Genomic DNA, 15478 nt, shown 5'->3' on the forward strand with positions numbered 1-15478 from the left:
ACAAACTTAAACCGTGTCCTTGCCCAGGCACTATAAACAGGATGTGAAATAACTGCTGGTATCAGGATTTCAATGTGTATGACTGCGTGAATGCCAACACACCAACTTGTTTCACTTATTACAAAGGAAAAATGAGGAGTCCCTTAAAGCTAGCTGCTTCCAAGACTGACTTTGTCTGTTGTGTGTAAAAAGAAAAAAAAACTTTCTATTTCAATAGTGAGAACCAGAGAGGCTACCTCACTGACTTTCCATTTGTCCTTTTAATCGTGTTGATGAAACCAAAGAAACCAAAGATTTGTTTCCTCTTCGGTACGGTCTGCGCTCAGCTCCATGCTTTTGTACTTTCTGTTCTGTTTAATAATCCCACAGATTCTACATTTTCTTGTCTCTCTTATTCTTACTTTCTCTTTCTCACATTTACATGTTTCTCTTTTAGCTCCACTTGGCCTCTTATCTTCAAAAAGTGCAAAGAAGGTGAAAAGGCAGACTTTGTGTAGGCTCGGGCTATATGCAGAATATCAGGGCTTTATCAGTTGTAGGGGTATTAATGTTCAAATGACTTCAACTAAGTCATTTGAACATTTCATGCGATGAGCTTCGGAGTTTGGATTCCAAATTCAGAAATACACTCAACTGAAGATCAAAAACAGCCCCATGATTTAATGTAAAAAAAAATTAGCATCTGTTATAAATATTTTACAGCTGAATGTAGTTGGTAAATTAACTGCTGGTAAATAAAAGGGCCTCAATGTCACTTAAACTATGAGTAACGTCTTAAAAAATGTAAAAATTCAATGTGATGTGATAATATAAAAAAGTCTGATTTTGTACAGTTCCTCTACTCATATTCTGGTTAATTGGCCTAAAAATAAGGAAAAAATAATAAACGAAGCTAAAACTTAACTGATAGTGTTTGTCTTTTCTAATTAATCTACTGCAACATTAATATTAAGAGGCACTGAGCTAAAATTGGACTTTGCTAAGGCCCGTTTCAACTAAACTTGACTGTATGACATATGAAGTAAGGCCTTTACTTTGAGACACAAAAGTAAAAATTACCAAAAATTATACAAGAGTGAAAAAAATAGCCCTTTAAACAAGTCCCAACACCTTGTGTATGAGATGTTTTCTGTTCAGACACCCACGTCATGTTTATTCATCATCAGTACTGTGTTTGAGCAGGAAGAAGCCAAATGAACTACTTCCAGGATGTGTCAAAATGACTCAATCATGTCCATTATGATGGTGATAAAAGCCAGTTAGACTAATTTTACTTAAACAAAAAAATACTTGGTAATTAGCATTGAAAACTAGGCTGAGTTGGAACTTGTGATGGCTCTACATTTATAGTCTTAATGGGACCTTTTATATTTATCGCAGCAAAAATTTCTGGCACAACTTCACCTACTTCCAAGGTGCATGGAGAGGATGAAAGAATTCACAATGCAGGAACTCCAGCAACACTTGAGGGAAGATGAACAACTTTAATAATTGACCGATGCGTTTCGGCTTTTGGCCTTCATCAGGGTCATAGTAAAACATTGTAGAAAATTGCTTAAATACTATTTAAATACTAAATAAAATACACTTTGCTTTTCCAAACCAGGATGCTTTGAAAACAAACAGAGCGCTTTTGTTGCAAAGTATGAGATAACTTTGGATGAGTGCCTTTTTTGAACCAAAGCAAAGTCTAGATCTGTTGATGTGCTTTAAATGTCCTGTTCCCATGAAATAAGAAAAACCTCAGTGTGGATGCCACCACTGAGTGTCTTCACTGCTCTGTGGTGCTTTGCAGTGTAATGAAAGCGAAGAAATACATTAAATACCAAAGGTTTCCTCTTCTACGTACTATTCCTTCCCTGTTCTTTGTCTTTTCCCAGCTGGGCTTTCACAGGATGATCTGGTTGATGTTGTGCCTGTTTTAACTGACTGAAAGATGTCAATGTCATATTTGCTAGAATTAACAGAGACATTAATGAAAAGTTTGACCTCTTGTCCTTTTGTAAATGTGGAAAGCCAAAGAGACATAAAAACTTTTTTTCTGCCATTTTTCCTTGTTTTTGTTAAAAGAAAAAACAAAATACTTAATGCTATAATCATCTACTGTAAGTTTAATGCATACTGGAACAGGATGGCCAATCAGATTGTATTTTGTTTCTTACAAGCAATACTCTAAAAGGCAAGAAACCTGTCTTCACAATTAATGCATGTTGGTCCAACCAGGAACCAACACAAAGATAAGTAGATTTTGACCCTCCATAGATATGGAAAGCCACAAAAATAAAACTCTTATGTTTTACAAACAATATAAGTTTGCTTTATGAGTTCCAGACTTTGCAAATCAGTACAAATATTTGTGTAGATCACAAGAAGGCAAATCCCAGTTTTGCGAGGATTTTGCTTGTACAGTAAAAGAATGAACAGTTTTTCCATAATGTGGTAGAACAAAAAGCCTATGTATTCTGTTACAATGTTAAAAATGTAATTTTTTAAAACAGATAAAATCTTATTAGATATTTCTATGATTATGCTACAAAGCAGTTTCTTAGATACCACAAAATTCATCATTTTCATTGTGGCTTTATTCAGCGTCTAATGTACAAAAATTAATGTCATGATTAATCATTGCTTGCTTCAAGTTTACTTACCATTTTACCATGACTGATGATTCCAATTGTCAAACTTTGACAGTGATGAATGAAATGTTTGGCATCTTGGCCAAAGACACAAACAATTTGCATTTTTGGTCTTTGCTTTTCTTTCTCAGTTTAATGTAATATGCTAACAAACTAATTTTCTCAATTTCTCCAGTTACTTCATGACATCCTTGAAATAAATTAATTTTTTTTAATTCTTGGCTTTCTATGTATACAGAAAGTCAAAAATAAATGTTTTATAATACACATAATTTCAAGTGACCTGGAATTTTCACAGGGAAATATGGAATATCTTTGTGCACTGAAGCCAACGAGACATAAAATTTTAAGTAAATAAAGTGATGAGAAAAGAAAGATTTTCAGTACAACCAAAAATATTTCACAATTGTTGCATTAGTTTTATTATTTGTGAAAGTAACTCCAGTGTGCAAATCTGATGGAATTTTAAAGTCATTTCACACAGCAAAAGCTGTGCAGATTCTCTAATGTTGACTCCATTTTTGGTTTCAATTGTAGATCTTGTTCTTGAAATGAAAATTTTGCAATCTTGAGCAAGACAGAAACCACAATACTCAACCAGATCTGGTGGAAAATTAGCGCTTTGTTTTCCTCTTTTCTGTTTCTTCTTCTCTCTTTAAATGGTCGCAAAGCTTTAAAAATAAAACTAAACATGGAGACAAACTTATGAGCGTTGTGCGCAGACCGTGCTCTCTTTACCAAACTGTTGCAGATATACCTCATAGACACTAGTGTTAGGATGATGTTATTATAGCGTATGTCATAAATTATTCACTTGCTCTTCTTTCTTTTTTTGGTAACTGTGACTTTAAAATAAAACAAATGTGGGGAAAAAGCTTTATACATTTTTAATTTGTGATTTCTTTTTTGTGATAGCTAAAAAGGTGCGCTAAAACCAAAAATTAAAAATGCTTGTCTTCTTCTATGCTCTTTCTTGTTGATGTATTGCTGTTCTCCGTCTATCCCATCTGCCAAGGATTGAAGGACACATCATTTTAAATCTTATTTTTTGGCTCTTTTAAAGGGGGTTTTTGTCCCCTCGTATGGATATTTTTGGGATTGGGAACATTGTTGGAATGATGTCACAATCTACATGTTTCAGCCCAGAATAATAACGGCTGCTTTCATGTACTTCTTTTACATTTTTAGTTTTGGTTTTTTTCCTTACCAGTGCCGTAATGCTAGCATCACATTACATAACCCATACAGCAGTTCTATAGCCCAGATTTTATGCATGAGTATAATTAGCTAGCCATGTAATGCATTGTGAGTCTTATTATTAACCATCTTCTTGTTGTCATCTTCTTGATTCATTTTCATGACTATATGCTGTACACACAGACCCTTGTGTTGCATCTCGCATTGGCACACCTTTGACCTCCTGATGTTTAACCTGATAACTTGTTTCCATTTGGAGTATTGAAGCATCAGCACCCACAGTGAGAAGGGATTATCAGGGTACTGATAGTTTAAAGGAAAATTTATCATACAATTTAGAAGCTGGCCCTTCCTGTGATCGTTAAAGTAAATGTGATGCCTTTGACGTAGAAACGGTTTTGACTGAAACCAAACAATAATCAAAGTAGTATTCTGTTTTTGTTTTGTTTTTTGCTTGGTTTGAATATTGCTGGACGTGAACTTGAAACCACTAAGCAGCAAAGCTTTAAGAAATTGTTCATGTATCTCATGCTCTGACCATTTATAAGAGGGATGTTTAGGAGAAACTCAAGATTTAATTCATTTTTAAAGGCTATTTATGAACAAAAAGAGCCAAAGAACAAATGGACAGTTGATCAAATTTGAGTTATTTCAGTATCCAAAGGAAAAGAACATTTTAAGTGATGAGAATCTTGATACAAATGGCCCCTCATAACTCAATAACTAAAATGAAAATTAAACAAAAGTTACTTCAGTGTTTCAGTGAGGAAAAAAAAATCTTTAAGCTCACTTAAGGCTAGTGTTTTGTGAACGTGGTCAAAGTGTTACTCTAACTTAGAGAAACTAGTCAGAAAATGGCATCTATCACCTGAAAATTAACAGTCTGACTTTGGAAAACCCTTTTTTCTTTTTTTTGGTCCTTGTTGAGTATATGTTTTCTTTGTTTCATTTGTCTGTTGATTAAGTGTGTGATGTAAATTAATATGCTAAATCCTGAATGTTATTTTTGTGCTATAAACCCCAGAGTTAAGTTGAAAATTCTTAAGAATCAGAACTTTACAAGTCCGCTAAGTTATTAATTTTCTAATAACGTATGTGTACGAAACATTAACCTGCACAAGTGAAATAATGAAACCAATGACATAAAATTTGTATATGTGCATTTAGCTGCATTTCTTTTGTGCATATAGAAATCCAGTCAGAACCTATGGTTTTAACATCAGCAGCATCAACAAAATGGGGTCAAAGGTTAAAGAGGCAGACTCATGAAGTCAGTACGTGGATAAAATCACAACCTGTCCATGTTTTTAGTTACCACGGACACTGCAGGGGAGAATAATTAATGTAGCTTCCTTTCAAAAATACATTTTTCCATGCTTACGCGGCAAAACATCCCCCTGAACAATATTTTAATCCTTTTGTTTTTGCTTCTTAACCTTTTTTTTTACTTATTTAATTTAATTTTAAATTTTAATTTAATTTTCTTTATTTTTAATTTTTAATTTGTCATATTTGTCATACTGTAATTAAAAATCAAATGAGGCATTTTTATTTTTGACATTTGGTCGGAACAGAAAAAGTGAAGTGACTGCAAACTTGTGGTGTGGAATAAAAATGATGATCAAACATGAAGAAGATATTTGGAGAATAATTGTTGTTCCACTCTATGTATAAAAGAAGAAAAAAAAATCAATAAAGAAATCACAATGGTCTTATCCATGTACAACTGATTCTTCTGTTATTTTGTTTATAATAAAAAGTACAATGATGGGAAACTGCAGATTCATATACTCAGTTTACTTCTCAAGGTTTAAACGTTTATAGAAAGTTCGACAATATATAATGAGGTGGTGTGTTTTAAATATAAACTGGTTAACAAATGTGGTCACTAATGTCACCCTCTGGTTTTGGTCTTTAAGGTTTAAAGTTACCATTTTGGTTTTTGTTGTTTGTTTTTGTTTTAGGCGTAAAATGACCATAAATAATCAGTTAATATTAACTATCGCAGTTAGTAAGAATTTGCTAATGTAAGTACCCAAGTATTTACACCCATGAACTATATATCACCCAAAGAAACATACTTGCTAATTACTGCTAGCCAGTGTTGGGAAGGTTAAATGTATTCCACTACAGATTACAGAATACATGCCCCAAAACATATTTTGTAATGTGTTACGTTACTCAGTGAGAGTAACGTATTCTGAATACTTTGGATTACTTAATATATCATGCTTTTTAGCTTTTTACAACTACATGAATGTACTACTGCTGTGTGATTTATTACTATTACTAAAAGTTACTTGTCATACCAATACAAACTAGATTTTTGAGTAACAGTAGGGTGGAAATTAGGTAAGGCTGCACTTTTTGCAGCGATCTCGTATAGAAAACTATTCCGTGTGTACACGGTGTACAGTCGAGTCTTAACAGCTTACTTACAACTGGGCTCGTCAGGCACTCTTCTTGGCTGCAGTGGTTATTATTATATTTACATCCTTCCAGCTCCCGTTTCTGCTCGATGACAGCTCGTACTTTTCCACTCTCCTTTTTCTCCCTCCTCGCGCTCACAGAAACATAACGGGTATGGCAGTCCATTCTCCCTGCAGCACGGACTACACTGCCCATGAGGCTACATTCTTTAGGGCGATGCCTGTAGCATTCTGCCTGTTGCCTTCATATTAAATAATTTTTTGAATAATCATTTTAAAACATATTTCTTCATGTCATTATGCGGGCCACAAGATTGAGACACAGGCATTAGAGCCTCTTAATGCGTGTTTTGTTTGGGTTTCCACCGGCGTGGAATGACCAAAAATAGAGAGGACATAGCCGAACATATGAAACAGGAAAATACCGCCGTGTAATTTATTTCATCAAAGTAACTGTATTCTGAATACCACCTTTTTAAACAGTAACTGTAATAGAATACAGTTACTCATATTTTGTATTTTAAATATGTAATACCGGTACATGTATTCCGTTACTCCCCAACACTGCTGCTAGCAGACTAATGAAATATTAGAATTTCACTTACTAACACTGAATCAAATTTCTTGTATGGTCAGTATAACACAGCGGGCCACGTTATTTGGCAGCTGCATTAAAAGTGCTCCAACAGCCCAAACTGAAGAGAGGAGGGAAACTACCTACAGAGACCAAAGGTGTTTTATTTTTTTTATACAGCAGGCTCCAAAGGGTTTTATTTAAAGAGGGGCATTTTAAAATGGGAGTCTGGAGGCTAACTGAGACATTAGAGATAGTTTTGGTTGCCACTTGATTTGGAGAAGTCATATTGTTTAGGAGTTCAAATCACCCAACTTGTGTGGGACCAGAAGACACCTTAATCTTCTGCATTCAGCAGAGGTGTAGTGGTCTGGGTAAGCAGCAGAAGGTTTTCAGATACCAAAGTGTGCTGAAAGAAACTTGAATTTGGGAATGCTTTAACTAGAAGATAAAGTGGGGTTTGTTTGAGGGTGCAGCTACCATGGGATTGTCAAGTCAAAACCAAACAAGTGTGCAGTGACTTTAGTTTCTCAATCAAAATTAAAATCAAAAATCAAAATGTGATTGAAGTGTAGGCTTTCAGCTTTGATTAATGGGTTTCAACAAAGTAGTAATTGGAGTCCTTTTTAGAGGTTTGAAAGTGACCAGTGGTCAGGTGAGTCCTGTTCCCTGACAGATTAAGCAAATAAATAATCTGGAGTTTAAGTGTCGAACTTTATTTGGTAACTGCTCACTGAAACTCTCAAAATGAGGTCCAAAGAGCTGCTTGTGAAAGTGAAGAAGGCCATCATTAGCTTTACTTTGGTTCAAAGAAAAAAAGCTTTTGGTGTGGCCAAACCAACAATCTAGTTATTTCCTATGAAGAAGGAACGCACTGACCAGCTCAGCGACACCATACAAGCTGTAAGACCAAAAAAAGACAACTAAGTGTGCGATGACTGAATTATTTCCATGGGAAAATAACATCACAACATCTAACAAAGTCAAGAGCGCTCTCAAGGGCTCAAGATCTTTACAAATGTAAATACAGAAGGTTTACAGAAAACTGCAAACCACAGCCTACCTCCTAAGTAGAGAGAGCTGCACAGTTCTGGGAAAACAATTCTTTGGACAGATGAAATCAAGATTAACTTTTCCCAAAAAGTTAATCCTGATGGGAAGAGACAGAAAAGAGGTTAGAGTACAACATCTGTCAGACATGGTGGAGGCAGCATTACGTGGGCATAAAGGTCTGCCAGCGGATCCGGATCTAGTGTTTACTGATGATGTGATTGCTGATGGAAGTAGCAGGACATGAACTGTGAAGAGTTCAGGGCATTGGTCTTTTCTCAGGATTCAGGGAAAGCTTCAAAACTGATTGGACAGAGCGTCACAGTTCAAAAGCAACCCAAGAGGTTCTCAAGGCAAAGAAATGGGATGTTGTTCAATGTCCAAAACAGTCAGTCACCTGATGGAACAGCTTTTCATTTATTAAATATAAAAACTGAATCCATGAAGACCCACAAACAAGCATAGACCGAAGGTAGCTGCAGTAAAGTCCTGGCAAAGCATCTTTAATTTGATCTTTTTCCTCAGTTTCCTTACAGACGTGTTTAAAGTTTCATCTTGTCCCGCATTTTCTTTTGTTAGATTGGTCCCCTCTACCTCTCACCTTGCCTCTTTTCTTTTTAACCACTCCACGACCCCATCTATTTATTTATTTCTGTGTCTGTAATGACTCTACCGCCTCTTCCGTCTGATTCTACATCTCTTCTCTCTTCATTCTTTTCTTCTCAGTGTCACTCTGCTCTGTTTTCTCTCACTGTAATCATTCCAGCATCCATCTCCTCTCATCAATCCACCTCGTCACTTCTCCCCTTTAACCCCTCCTCCCGCTCTCTTAATCACTCCGTCCCAAACCTCCTGCTCGCCTTCCTACCTCTGTTGCCAGGGAAACAGTGGCCCATTGTGTAGCTGTTAATCTGGTGACATTGTCTTTCTATTACCTGTGGGTCAGATGCCTGATAAGGAGAACAAAGCGTGGGAAACCGAAGAGCAACTCACTGGAAACTGCTGTACAATGAACAGCTTGATTTTAAGATTTTTGTGTCACTGCTTTGTGCTAAATTCACATTAACAGTCCAGCAGATTCCTGCGTGGTGCTGGTTTCCACTCAGGCTGAAGTACGAGGACTTTGTGCTGCAGGCTGCGTGGTAGAAGGGTGTTTGCTGGACTAGGCTGACATTGCTAATGCCAGTGGACAGGAGCCAATACACCTCCACAATGAGTGTAAACAGGCAGCATGCAGGAGAAAGGGAATCAAATAGCCTGTAAACTATGCTGAGCTCGGTGCAGCCCGGCTGATATCGACCACCACGCCGTTCCCAAACAACGTCACCTGACCTGGCTTTGCCATTTTGGTTCTGCTTTAAAATGAGAGCACAGAAAATAATTCATCAGCAGACTCACGCACATCTTTATATACAGAAGCTGATCTGAATAGTCGGACCTGCACAGAAGAGCAGGAATTAAGACTGTAGTGTTTAACTATTAATAACAACCTCAAGTGACCACAAGAAGAACTGCAATTTTTAGGTGTTTGCCCCTTGATTATCACTTGATTCTGTCATTCAGTGGAGAAATTTATACAAGGCGAGCTCTTTATTCCTCTGAGAGACTGTGCAGAATTTACTAAATTTTCTTTCTATTTTCTTTGTTTTTTATTCTCTGCTTCCCCAGTTCTCTCTCTGGTTTCCTCTTATGCTCGCTTTCTCTTCAACCTTCCATCTTTCTCCTCCTCTCCTTTCGCCCTTCATTCTTTTACCTCTATCCTCTCCCAATTTTATTTCTCTAATTTCATTTTACCTCATACCTCGCTCCATCCTTCTCTCTCTTGCTCTGCAGAAATCAATGGTCGTTCTCCTCAATAGGAGGTCACGGGGTTCCGGGCGCTGGCGTCCTGGCTTTTCAATTACTAGCAGCCTGCAGTCACCACAGCGCGTGCACACACAAAAATACACACACCTACACCTTTAGTACTGAGCCGCTCCTCCAACCCACCGTTGCAAAATTAAGTGCAAAGATTTTGAGATGAAAGGACAATTTGGATGTTGAAATGACAGAAACCATCAGAGACAGATAGAGATGGAATAAATCAAAGTCAGATTGTTGAAGGAAATAAAGAAGAAAAATCTGAAGAATGGAGTGTCAGTGATCCATGATGAATGTTTGCATTGCGTGTCCTCTCGTGGATGTCAGTCACTTGTGATATGAAATCAACACCTTCCAGTGCTGAATGATGCAGAAATACTGAATTATTGTTCATTCTATTCTGGACAACAGCATTGGATGAAAGCAAGGAGAGGACTAGTGATACCAATCAGCACTACATCTACTCAAGTACCGTTTTAATGTACTTGTCTCATAGTATCAGAAGCAGCACTCAGAGACCGATCACCATTTTCAGGAGCTGGAGCCAGTATTTTGAGCCAGTAAGTGAAACCAGGTAAGTCTGTTTTCAGAAGCAGGACAAGGAATTTATGAATGCCAGAGAGGAGCAGACAGGTTAGTGTGAAGTGGTGGGGATGTTTAATGCCATTAATGCTTCAGTGTGCAGTTTAGAGTCTTTACTTGGTTTTCCTTTTACAGTTTGCTGAGAGGAGTCAGGCCGAGGAGTGGTGGAGAGACAGTTTTGTCCAGAGAAGGAGATGTTTGCAGGTGAGCGGAGGGGGGTTGTTTTCAAGATTTTCAAGGAGGAAAATTTAAAAAGCAACATCAAAAACTGACAGAATCAAACCTCCCTAAACCTGCTTAACACCACAAGGGCAACAATGATTTGAGCTCTGAGCTTTAAGCTAGTGCTCAAATACAGCGGGGTGATTGGTGGAATGAATGCAGGTAGAACTGAGCAGGGCTCCACCTAACGACCACCTAAAGTATGAAAAGCCTGTCCTGAGAAAAGACAAAGCTGTAACATTTCTGTAAAACTTCTGATCAAATATTCTGATTTCATGTGGCCTGCCTGCACCGCCTCATTTAAAACAAATCCTGAAAATGCTCCCTCTAATGTGGGTGCCGATGAGGGGGCGGAAAACTTCTGTTTCGTTATGTTCAAATCTCCAACCTGTAGAAATGCGAGCTGGTTTTCAAAAGACATGAAGGCAGCGAGTGTTTCAAGTAAGTAGCCTTCCTAAACTATTGGCCATATTTAGTGGGAGGAGATTTTAACGATGCTCTGAGTAGTTTTTGACATTTTTAAAGTGTAAGTAATGAGAAGTACACATCTGAGGAAAAATACAGAAATAGATTAAATGGGTTCAGTTTCCAGTCTTGGTAGCCGGGGATCAGTCCGCCAGGCCCTCCGCTCCTGGCCGCCGTCCGGCACGCAATGCACCCACCTCCTGCGGGTGGTGGGCCCATGTCCCCTTTTCGGGCTGTGTCTGCCAGGGCTGCCCTTTGTCACCGACCGATGCCGGTCGATCTACGTCCCTACCCTCACCTATGACCACGAGCTGTGGGTAGTGACCGAAAGAACAAGATCGTGGATACAAGCGCCGGAAATGAGCTTCCTCCGAAGGGTGGCTGGCCTCTCCCTTAGAGATAGGGTGAGAAGTTCAGCCAGAGGGGCCCAGAATAGAGCCGCTGCTGCTCCACATCGAAAGGAGCTAGCTGAGGTGGTTCGGGCATCTGACAAGGATGCCTCCTGGGTGAGGTGTTCCGGGCATGTCCCACCGGGAGGAGGCCCTGGGACAGACCCAGGACACGCTGGAGAGATTATATCTCTCGGCTGGCTGGGAACGCCTTGGTGTTCCCCCAGATAAGCTAGAGGAGGTGGCTGGGGAGAGGGAGGTCTGGGCTTCTCTGCTTAGGCTGCTGCCCCCGCGACCCGCCCCGGAAAAAGCGGAAAAAGATGGATGGATTTGAGAACTTGTTTTAGTTTGAGGGATTTAAAAAAAAATAAATTATTATTCTATGGTAGCTGCTTTTTTTTGTCAGGATAAAGATTCAATTTAATTTAATTAAGTTCAGAATGGATACGACAATCCAAACAGGATCAGAGTCTCAGTAAACATCTGCACCAAACCTCCTGACACTTGTTTAGCTGACAAGTTTGACAAAACTGAGACAATTAAGAAAAGAGAAAAGGAAAAAATCAAAGAAAATGCTAGCGAGGGGTGGAGCACAAGGAGAGAAGGTAACTGAAATAAATAAAAACAGATGCTGGAAAGGAGAGGAATGAAGAAGAGGAATGAAGGAGACAGAACAGGACAGGACAGATTTTTTGGACAGTGGTCAAGAGAGGAAGACAGGAAGAAAAAATAGGAGCTAAATGAGGAGTAAATTAAAAGAAGAAGTGGAGATAAAATAGAACAAGGAGAAAAAGAAAACATGGGATGAAGTACGATGAGGAAAAAGGGGAGAGCGAAGAAAATGAAATGAAAGATAGTTGCTGGCTCAGATGCAGGGAGGAGGGGGGGGGGGGGGGGGGGGGGGGGTTGGTCGCTCAGCCGGCCGTCCTCAGGGGTTATTGGGTCGTGGACAGCCAATCTCTCTCAGCTTAATCAACAGCAGCAGAGGTGATTGCAACACCGCAGGGGACTGCTGGGAAAAACGAAGGAAGGAGGCGGAGGGAGACGAGATAGGAATGAACGGTGCAGGAGAGGAAGGGGGGAGGAACAGTGAAGATGAGGAAAAGATTGGAAAAGCACGGAAAACTGGGGGAAGAGGGGGGTGTGCAAGAGGAAAGGAGGGAGGACAAACGATTGGAAAAGATGGGACAGAGAAAACGGGGGAGGGGTAAAGAGCAGTAAGGGGGACAGAGGAGAGGAAGAGGGGAGAAAATTATGGGATGACAGGAGGAGAAAACAGGTGAGGGGGTAAAAGCAGAAAAAGATGAAGCACAAATGAAGAGAAATGAGCGAGAGGGCGAGACGGGAAAGAGGAGGAAAGGAATGAAGTGGAAGATAAGAGAAAGACAGATGGGAGAGGAAGTGAGGAAGATGTGGGAGAAAGGGGAAAAAGAGGAACTGAAAGCAGGCAAGTGAAAGGAATGTTTTCCGAGGCAGAGATGAACGTGGAGGAGAAAGCAAAATGAATGGAAACTCAGATGAAAAAGGTGACGACTATGAAGACATAAATAGAGAGGGAAGGAAAGAAAGAAGAATAAAGGGAAGATAAAGAGAAATAGGCTGAGGATTAAAAGGACAATTAAGGAGAAAAGACGAGATGAGTGAAAGAAGAAAGGAAAACAGAGGAGGAATAAAGGAAATCAAATCCTGGTGGTGTGTTAGACCGTGCTATATTAGCCTTAAACAGCAACAAAAAAAACCTCAAGCAACAAAACTTCAAAAGTGTCTCGAATCACCTACATTTGTCCAAAACTAACCAAATAACAAGAAGCCAATTTTAACGCTACTTTTATTCCCCCCCCCCCCCCTTTTTTTTTTCTTTTGAGGTTATTGGATTGATATTTTTAATGTGCCCTGATAGAGCTTTATCCAAATACAAATACACAACAGCCACAGCATAGATGCCTTGGGTTGGTGTGCCTTCTGAAACTTTCTAAAGTCGGAATTCGAACTGTAAATCCTGACTGGAAACTCAGGATTTTCAACTTTTAACTTCAAATGGAAAGCAGCATAAAGCCCCAGTGACCTTCATGTTTTGGAGTCTTTTTTATATCTCACCTGTTTGGATACTGTTACACCTGGCTTAGCTGTGCAAGGAGCCCATTATACTTGCCATTCTCACTCTCATGAATGCTGTTGCTGCTTTGGTGGAGTTTCAGCCAGTCATGCACCTCTCAGATTTGGTGTCTGCGCACAGGTGAGGACACAACAGTATGATCAAGTTGTTTTTTCTCAGCGTAGAAGCTGAGAGGTTCACAGATTATACAGAGGGAGATGTTTCAAGATGTAAAGATAACTGGCTGCTCCAATGTGAAGGGTAAATGAGGCAAGTTGTATTGAGTGCTTTGAGTGTTCAGGCACTGTACAAGAACCAGTCCATTCACCATTAATCATATAATCATATGCAACGATACTCGTATCGATATTGAACCGTTCGATACACATATGGATGAACAATACAAAGTTTTTAATATATTTTATCAACTTTCCTTCTGACGATGCTGTCTGTGTTGAGCGCTCAGTGGATCTGCGATCGACAGTGCAGCCTAGGCGGAGTAGTCGAATGCAGATTCACTGAGCGCAGGGCAAGCTAGCAGACAGAAGTTAAGCTCTCCTTGCAACATGGCAAATTGAACCTCTCCCACCTTCATTCAGATCTGGCGTTTAGAACTATTTTGGTCTTCATGTGACGTATGACCCTGAAGGTAAGCGCGTCACGGACTAAAGTAAAACAGTATGTGGGATGCGCCACGCAATGCTCAATTACATTGGTGGGAACTAGTGTGTTAGCGCAGTTAGCTTGTTAAGGTGTTGGCGGTCCAGCCCCACACACAGGGCGATCTGCGGTAGCTCGTTAACGGAGATTTGTCGTGTTGTGGCTTTAACGGCATTTCAACGAGAATTAACGCTGATAGCACTAGTGGGAACACAACGAATATGACTGCACATTTACTCCGACTTTGTTGTTTCAGCAACATTAAATTTAAAAACTGTACTTTTGAGTTAAAATATATATTTATAATTTTAATAAATGACAAATTAAAAAGGCATGAACTTTTTTTGTATCGAAAAAATATCGAACCGAGACACCAAAGTACCGAACCGTGAGTTTTGTGTATCGTTGCACCCCTAATAAATATATATATATATATATATATATATATATATATATATATATATATATATATATACACACACACACACACACACACACACACACACACACACACACACACACACACACAGGGAGTGCAGAATTATTAGGCAAATGAGTATTTTGTCCACATCATCCTCTTCATGCATGTTGTCTTACCCCAAGCTGTATAGGCTCGAAAGCCTACTACCAGTTAAGCATATTAGGTGATGTGCATCTCTGTAATGAGAAGGGGTGTGGTCTAATGACATCAACACCCTATATCAGGTGTGCATAATTATTAGGCAACTTCCTTTCCTTTGGCAAAATGGGTCAAAAGAAGGACTTGACAGGCTCAGAAAAGTCAAAAATAGTGAGATATCTTGAAGAGGGATGCAGCAGTCTCAAAAGTCTCAAAAGCTTCTGAAGCGTGATCATCAAACAATCAAGCGTTTCATTCAAAATAGTCAACAGGGTCGCAAGAAGCGTGTGGAAAAACCAAGGCGCAAAATAACTGCCCATGAACTGAGAAAAGTCAAGCGTGCAGCTGCCAAGATGCCACTTGCCACCAGTTTGGCCATATTTCAGAGCTGCAACATCACTGGAGTGCCCAAAAGCACAAGGTGTGCAATACTCAGAGACATGGCCAAGGTAAGAAAGGCTGAAAGACGACCACCACTGAACAAGACACACAAGCTGAAACGTCAAGACTGGGCCAAGAAATATCTCAAGACTGATTTTTCTAAGGTTTTATGGACTGATGAAATGAGAGTGAGTCTTGATTTTCATGCAGGACAATGCTCCATCACACGTGTCCAAGTACTCCACGGCGTGGCTGGCAAGAAAGGGTATGAAAGAAGAAAAACTAATGACATGGCCACCTTGTTCACCTGATCTGAACC

This window comes from Rhamphochromis longiceps, linkage group LG7, assembly GCF_057381845.1.
Source record: "Rhamphochromis longiceps isolate RC_006_pf linkage group LG7, R_longiceps_female_GT1.1, whole genome shotgun sequence".
NCBI classification, from domain to species: domain Eukaryota; kingdom Metazoa; phylum Chordata; class Actinopteri; order Cichliformes; family Cichlidae; genus Rhamphochromis; species Rhamphochromis longiceps.